At 46.2% G+C, this 8,354-nt stretch overlaps 1 long non-coding RNA gene and 1 pseudogene across 1 annotated transcript; both read right to left on the minus strand.

The window, feature by feature from the left end:
- Positions 1–1,342: 1,342 nt before the first annotated feature.
- Positions 1,343–2,767, minus strand: LOC123038841 (anthocyanidin reductase ((2S)-flavan-3-ol-forming)-like; annotated as a pseudogene).
- A 2,558-nt stretch (positions 2,768–5,325) lies between these two features.
- LOC123040143 (uncharacterized) lies at positions 5,326–8,095 on the minus strand. The gene is made up of 2 exons (XR_006418056.1): positions 7,785–8,095; positions 5,326–7,362 (listed from the first exon to the last, which is right to left on the minus strand). It is a non-coding gene; the product is annotated as an uncharacterized lncRNA (long non-coding RNA).
- Positions 8,096–8,354: the final 259 nt, after the last annotated feature.

Below are 8,354 nucleotides of genomic sequence, written 5' to 3' on the forward strand. Positions count from 1 at the left end.
CGACCACAGACCCAACACAAGATACTCCATCTTCCAGCTGTCACTTGCGTAGACAACCGCCTGCGCGTACTCCTGAACGACAAAACCTCCCTGCTCCACCATGATGTCGGAGACAACGCCACAGCAACGGGGACAGAGCAGAAGGAGAGACACACCTAATGGAGTCGCCGCCGCCGCCTCGTCAACACCATCCATGAACCCTAACGCTGTCGATCTGAGGGATCGACAGAGACACGATGCCATCAACTCCGAGACGCCGCCATAAAAGACACCGCCGGTGTGGAAGTGGGGTTGAGGCAGATTTATTCGTCCGGGCGCCGCTCCCACCACCCCAACGACGCACCACGACCTACAAATCCAAAACCTAACTACAGAACGGAGGAACGGGGTCCCCCCTCTCTCCTGCCGTCGGAGCAGTAGCCGAAGGGAGAGGGGGCCAGCGCACCGGCAGGTGGAGATCGGAGGAAAAAGTGCCTCGCCCTAGTCGCGTGGTGGCGGCGGCGGCTAGGGTAGGAAACTTGAAAGTCCACGCGAGCCCTTTTTCCTTGCGCGTGCTCTCGTCCGCGGGTCAGTTCCGAATACCCATATAGTATACCGGCGCCCTGGCCTGCGCGTATTATACTTCTCCGAATACCCGAATACTTGACTAATGCATGCATGCACCAGTATATATATTCTAGGCTGCCCGTGGCATGTTAAATATGGTTGAGTTCTATGTAAAATCTTTAAAAAGACTTATATTTAGGAACGGAGGGAGTACTATGTACATGCACGTATACAAATACCCGCAACTGATCCAGCCAGCAAACATGGGAGCTACGTACGAAGGTTGCGAGCAAACATGTCAACCAGATGGCCCACCGGCAGCTGTGTAGCTCGGGTACGCTCGCGCTCTACCTATCTCCCTTCCCTATAAATACAGAGGCACAAGGCCATTCACACTCACGCACGGCCGGAGAGGGAAATCATGCATTGTTCACAACATGCATCCATTCGCCTACGCCCACACCCATCCAACACTCGCATCTCGCGGAGGTAAAGAAATCAGGGAAGAAAAATTTAGAGTGCCATATTGGGAAAGAAATTTAGAATAGATGTCAAACAGGGCCAAATAGAAAACCACATTTTAAGGTAGTGTCAAATAAAGAATTCTCTCAATAATGTGCTAGGACAACAACATAAACACGAAAAGCAAAGTAGAATAAAGATACAAGACGCCACCCGGCCCCGGCCGTCCACAAACAAAGTTTGTTCCTGAGAGCCAAGGATAGAGAGGCTCGTCATATATTAGTATGGAAGAATTCCCAAGTTCTTGCCATACTTGATGATGTCGTCGTATATCTCATCCAGGCTTCTCTAGAAGACCGCAGAACCTGAAAAACGAACACTTCCTTAGATACACATCGTCACTGCGCACGGTTGAGAAGGCGCCATGACCAGGAGTGTGAGTATGTACCGGTCGGTGTTGACGTTGTAGTGCGGGTACTTGGCCGCCAAGAAGCGGGCTAGCTCCACTACGGTGGTGTTGAGGCTGCAGCAGATGTACCGCCCCGACGCCGCCTCCTCCTCGGCCACGAATATCTCGGCGCGGCAGACGTCGTCGACGTGGACCAACGGGATGGAGCCAGACATCCTCACGATGAATTTAAGGGTGCGGACCCTCGCTTCATCGCCTAGCGATAATTACAAATTTATTTATTTATTCATTTGTAAATACGCAAAACAACACATTCAGAAGAGCGTTTGCTTGCTGGATCTTTGTTGGTTAGTTTCAGTTGAGAACTCACCGGAGAGCAGCGAGAGGACGTCGAGGACGCTGGGATGGACCTTGGCCGCCGGCGCCGCGCCACCATGAGGCCCGGGCACACAGTGACGAGGCTGATGCCCTTCTCCAGCGCGAACTCGCTCGCCGCCTTCTCCAGTCGCACCTTGGAGACAGGGAACCCCTACACAACGGTAGGCCAGCGTCATCATCGTTTCGAATGACTCAACGAACTGAAAATCAAAATACTCAAGTGTGTGTACCCAAGCATGAGTCTTTCCCGACGCGAGGAACTCGACGTCGGCCCAGGATTCCTCGTCCAGGACATGACCGTCGCCTTCCGGCGTCAAGGTGGACACCGCGGCCGCCGACGATGTCAGCACCACGCGCTTCACTGTTCCCGCTCGTACTCACGACCTCATCACGTTCAGGAGTCCGTGGACGGCCGGCTCGATCACGTCTTTCTGTCATCACCATACGTACATTACATCAATTTTTTCATTCAGAATGCGTGCGTGCCCTCCCGTCAGACATTGCGTTTGGTGCTTTTTGCGCGTCGTTTACCTCAGGGTTCTCTGCGTGGAGGTTCACCGGAGGGGCGTCGAAGAAGACGTAGCCGCAGCCGGCGACGGCGTCGTCGAAGCTGCCCTCTTCGTCGAGGTCTGCACGGAACACCTCCAAGGGGCCGAGCGCCTCCAAATCCTTGAGGTGCTTGTTTTTCACCACGTCATCTGGAACCCATGAATCAAACAAATCTGTCGTTTAGATTCTTGGCATAAATACACAAAACCTAGGGGAATAATTAGTGAGTTAATCTTACCGGGGTTTCTGAGGGTGGTCTTGACTGCGTATCCCTTCTCCAGGAGCAGCTTGACTAGCGCCGACGCGACGTACCCGTACCCACAGGGGACACACGCCGTCTTCCTCCTCGTCCCATCTCCTGCCGCCGGCCCCATGTCGCCTACCGGCACTAAAACTTTTCCGAGCAACTCAAGCGCCGGCCGGCCTGAGTTCTGTCCCTCACTTGCTCTCGTGGAGCGGTGGTGCTTGTGTGGGTTTTTACACTCACGAACGCATGCAACTTCATAAATAAGGAAGCACATTTCATACTAGCTTGTGGCTTATCTTCCATTCCACAAATAAAATATTGAGTTCAACAAACAAAAGATACGCACACATGTGGCTCAATGCCAACCGGGGAAAATAGTCAGACAAAACATCAAAGCGTCATTATGGTTCACACTCCCGCAACCATGCCGGCCCTCTTGCTGTCTTGCATGGAACGAAATTGGGGGAAACCCCTCAATCAGGAAAGAAAAACATACCCAAGCCCCAAGCCTCTATTGCAGGCAAGGTTTTCGCTTCAAGGTTGTTTCACTTGGATGAAAATGATGTTTGGGTAAATTTGAATGAGACACGTGCATTTGTTTGGTACCCGGCTGTGTACAAAGACGTTGTGGATTCGGTTTTTTGTTTCAAAATTTTTGAACTGCTGTGACGGTTCTTTTGGTGGGTTTAGTGTTTTCCAATGCATGTGGGGCAGGCTGATGTTGCTGTTCCTTTCGTTTCTATTGGCTGTTAGATTTCCTATGTGTCGCTCTCAGTTCAGTTTTTGTGTCGCTGTTCGTGCTGACGTCGCTTTCCATATCTCGGTGGTTGCTAGCGGTGCTGTTTGCTTTGCCGCTTCTGCTTCCGGTTTTGCATGGAGGTGTTCCTATCATGCATTGAATGTGATCGTTTTGGCAATTTGCAGATGAGACTACGTGTATAATTTCCATATGCACGCTTCTATGTGTAGGTGTTTCCGTTTTCTGTATTTTTTTCTATCCAATTTACACAGGCGGTTGCAGATTTTTTCCACTGCGTGTTTGTTGGCTGTAGAGGAAGTTGCCACGAGATGAGTTTGTTTACGAAGTGGTCTGGGCGGCTGACACGTACAGATTTTACGGGATTAGGCGGTACCGCCGTAGGCGTAGCTTCCTTTATTTTTTTGCGTTCTCTCTCTTTCCAGAGAACTCCTGTCATCGCCGCTTAATCGCTTTGTGCTGCTATAAATTCTCATCCCGGCAACGTCTAACAACCATCCTCCGTGATCCTCACGAGTCCATGTAGCCCCGTTTCCCTTCTGCCGGCCGATGTGATGGCGCACGCATGAAAGGTGCTGTAAAGGGACGTACACGAGTGACACCAAGAAGGCCACCATCGAGCAGAGGACGGCGGCCTGCGTCTGCCATCCCCGTCTACCTATGAATAGCTAGCGAGCAGCAGCAATGCAAGTCCACAAACCGGACGTCGCTGGCTCGCTCTCGCCGACGCGGGGTTTGTGTGTGGGAGAGTGGGAGTGCCTGCTCCGTCGCCAGTGACTGCAACAGCGTCATCTCTGCCGACTTTGAGGGCCTCTTCTCCTCTTCCGTCGACGTCGGCGCGCCATCGCTCCTGTCCGACGGCCTGCCCCTTGAGGTGGCACCCTTGCTCCTTGCCTCTCCGCCTCGATCGGCGTCATCTGCGGGATGGCGAACACACGTCGGTTGCCTCTTCCTCACTCTCTACGTCGTGCGCCCTGCATGCTTCCGCGAGGTCTGCCGACGCCCACGGTTGACTTGCGAGTCGCTGCACCGCCGCAACGCAGTGCCTGAGCCCCTCCATGGTATCGTGACAAAGAACTGACTAGATACTTCATGCTAGAACATGGCATGTTCCTGTGATGTATCCTGCTGGAGCTGCAAGTTTGTGGTATGTCAAACTAAAGTTTGTTGGAGAGTTTGGTTTAGCCTGCTATGCCACATGACTCAGGTTCTTGATGAATTGTGGTAGGAGAAGCAAATCTTGCTTGCTGAATGCAGATCTTGCCTGGAAATGACTGTTGAGCTCAAATTAGGTTAATTAATTCGTTGGAACACGGTTGTTTTACCAAAAGCAGCTCAGCTAATTAAACATTTCGATGCAGAGCCACGTATCGTATCATAAATCACCTTCTGTTGAACTTTGAATTACCTCGAAAGTGAGAGGAACCACATCATACAAGCGTTGGCATATACACCTTTTTTTATACCCTTCGCATAGGAACATGTATACGCACCACAAGTATGGATATCATTTAAAATAATTAATATTCTTCCCACACCAAAGCAGGGGCTCTTATCACTCATTCCGTTCATAAATATTTCTGTAATACTACTATGAAACAAGTCAATATAGGACAAGTATACGCACCACAGGTATGAATATCACTAAAGAGAAGCATGTACTGACTCATTTGGTTGCACTGTTGTATATTCAGCAGTCACAATTCTGAAACAAAATCAATATATATTTTAGTGTTGCTTTCAATTCAAGACTTCTTTAATACTACGATTTCTTTATTATATACAGTTAGGTAGACTTGGCCGCAAAGTTAGGGAATGAGATCCTCTAACATCACGAAAGGATGTTAGGGAAGCTACAGTACCCTGACATCCCTTTCTTCACATCCATATGATTAAGCTTAAAATGACTTGAATTAATTTGCAAATTACAAATCTACTGTATACATTTACAAAAATTTCATACAAACAAAATTATGGTGCAATAAAATTAATTTCGGATTTTATTTTCTTTGAACAGTAATTGCGCACATTATCTTTGCTACAGTGCCCGTGACATCCCTTCTTCGTTTTGCACTGGGATTACACTGTACCTTTATGACATCCCTTCATGATGTTAGAGGATCCGTTCCCCAAAGTTAGCCATAGAGAAGTAGTATTGTGTGCTAACCATCTGAGGTGAATATATTGCTAAATTCTAAATACCAATAACTATATTCATCACTTCAGAGTGGTTGATTTAATAGCCAATATTAATAAGTTTCGGATCTTCATTGTGTAGTCTCGCTTCCCATTTTGTCCAAGATCTGTCATACATAGGAATGTCATGCTTCCCAATTCTACAGAGCCCCTGTAAAGAGATAGAACCTTGCTTGGCAGAGTCAATGATAATATCGAGGAAAAACATGCAGTATTAATGGTCCAGAGCAAGTATGCAGGGTTGAGGGAAGTTACACAGAGGATACATGTCAAACATCAAACCGGCTGCCATTACGAAGACATACATAGTTGAATTAGTGGTCAATGTAGTTCTACGAACCAAATAGGTCAATCTCCCTACCAATGTTGACCATAAATAAAAGATTGGAAGGATGCGCCATCTTTATCCCTTACGAAAAAGAAGAACTATATTAACTAGATGATTCCCCGCGCGTTGCTGCGGGACATCCGTAATCAACTTGTTTTAAATATTTGTTTTACCAAGGAAAATTGAATTAGTGAAGTCGGCAATTTAATTATCTCAAGGTAGTTTTTCACGTGGACTTAAATCCTAAGTATCTCTTTAAGAGATGGACTCAACTATCATTCTCATAAATTATGTACAGATAAAAATGATATTATGATGGGTGGCTAACAAAAAGGATTGATCAACATCGAAAAAGTGGTACGCAGAACTATGTATATGTTTGATATTTTCAAGTGAAGCAGCTTCATTCATTCATCGTCAATTTTACATCTGGATAATTGAAGATATGACACTCATATATCCGTGAGAAATAAACATGATGTTAGCTCATAAATTTATATTCCAAGAATGAGAGGCATGACAAATAGTTCAACTCATTTGGCGACCCAATCGGGTAGATCAAAAAGACAATGTTATTTATATCTACTATGTCATCGGACTTGGGTTTCAATTGAAGCTGGAAGTCCTTTTTACCTGGCTCTAACGTCGGGCATGAAAACCAGAGCAATGTAATCAAAGGCAACAATGCTCAATTAGTATAAAGTGTAACATCATAGTAGAAGGATGATAATCTACATCAAATAAAAACAGTAGAGGTCAGAGCTGTTTAAAAGCTGTTAGTTATAAAGAAAACCATAATATGTATGAGTATTAACTTTATTTTTATTTTATAGATCCATCTCCAATACATGGAAAAATATTAGAGCTGACCAAATATGCGGAGAAATGAGATTTGATTCCTTTATAACTATTCAATAGCAGGCATGAAGAGGACATTAGCTGAAATAAATTTCTAGAGGTGTGTCGATGGATCTATATATTTTTATAGACTTGTATGAATAAGCATAGCAGAGAAATGAGACTTGATTCCTTTATAACTATTCAATATCAGACATGAAGAGGACATTAGCTGAAACAATTTTCTACCAGTTCAAGATTCCAATAAAATAAATGTCCAGAAAAGGTTTAAACAGATCTTCTAATTATTGTTCAGTGGGCAAAGTTGTCCACACATGGACACTACACAGTTTAATACAGTAGCAGATAAAAAAATAACTCATATCTGCTTGCCATGATATATCTAGTTGAGAATACGCCATATAGATCTAGCACTTAGCTGGCTAGCTCGTAAAACTGGCATAACCATACAGGGGCCTTACAGAGAGATATAGAAACTTATAGACGATAAACATCCTCTTTACACAATTATGCTTCATCCTAGAAAATAATTCCACAAGTTGGTACATCCTGATTAAGTTTTCAGGCGTGTCAGTTTGGCAAGATGCAGGAAAGCAAGCTCCTCAAGATGACAAAACAAAGTATTCCAAAGTCTGAAAAGGTTGATGTGGTGGTTAGTAAGCAAGCATAGATCCATAGAGAGGCGTGCTCAAAACAAAATATTACAGAAGCAGGACAAACAATACTCCAAGCTCTGAAAAAATAACAATTATACAGTGAGATGGACAAATATTCTCCCATGCTATGAAAACATAGTGAGATGGTACTTCAGTGTTTTATTTTTTTACAACACTGATATGAGATGTGATAGGCCTGGACTGTTATGTAAACTCGTTGCTTGAGGCAACATAAAGTTCTCGACCTACTGCCCGATGAAGACGAAGAGGAAAAGATAACTCAGAAACTGGGAGTTAGACCACGGGGGTCCGCCACCGCCGCGCCTTACCACTGGATCTGAACGACCAACCACACAGAACAACAACTCACATGTCAAAGTAAGTGTGGCCAGGCTCACCTAATAAGATGATGTGTCAGCCCGAAGGTCGATTCCTGGGGAAGTCATCTTCGCTGATGAAGCCGGATTCTCCGCCACTCGTCCCCGCCACAGGCGGCCATGGAGCAGAGCATCGATGCTTGCGCCTTCCTCGATTCTTTTTTTTTTTTGAGATGGCCTTCCTCGATTCTGGGTGGCCGTCGATGGAACGGCGCCCGGCCATACTTTGATGGAACACCGGCTGTTCAGTGGCCTACATCATGACTGACCTTTAATTTTCTGGAGATTTGGCAGAGCACCGCGGCCACCGCCTGTTTTGATTGGAAGGAGAGTGAGGCAGGGGAAGGGGATGGGACGTCAAAGCGTGGGCCTTTATTTATGGAAGAGGGAGAGGGAACGGTGGGGAGCAGGGGGCAGGACGGTTGTTCTCCTTAGAATGAGCCGGGCTTTTCTCTGTTTATTACTACGAATAGGGACCATTGGGCTTCGGTAGTATTTCAAGTCTGCATAGTAGTACTGGGCAACCACATGCACCTCATATGCCAATAAAAATTACTTAAATGGGAAATAATTGATGATGCAGCATTTGCT

The sequence above is a fragment of the Triticum aestivum genome, chromosome 2B (genome assembly GCF_018294505.1).
Source record: "Triticum aestivum cultivar Chinese Spring chromosome 2B, IWGSC CS RefSeq v2.1, whole genome shotgun sequence".
In the NCBI taxonomy this organism is placed as follows: Eukaryota; Viridiplantae; Streptophyta; class Magnoliopsida; order Poales; family Poaceae; genus Triticum; species Triticum aestivum.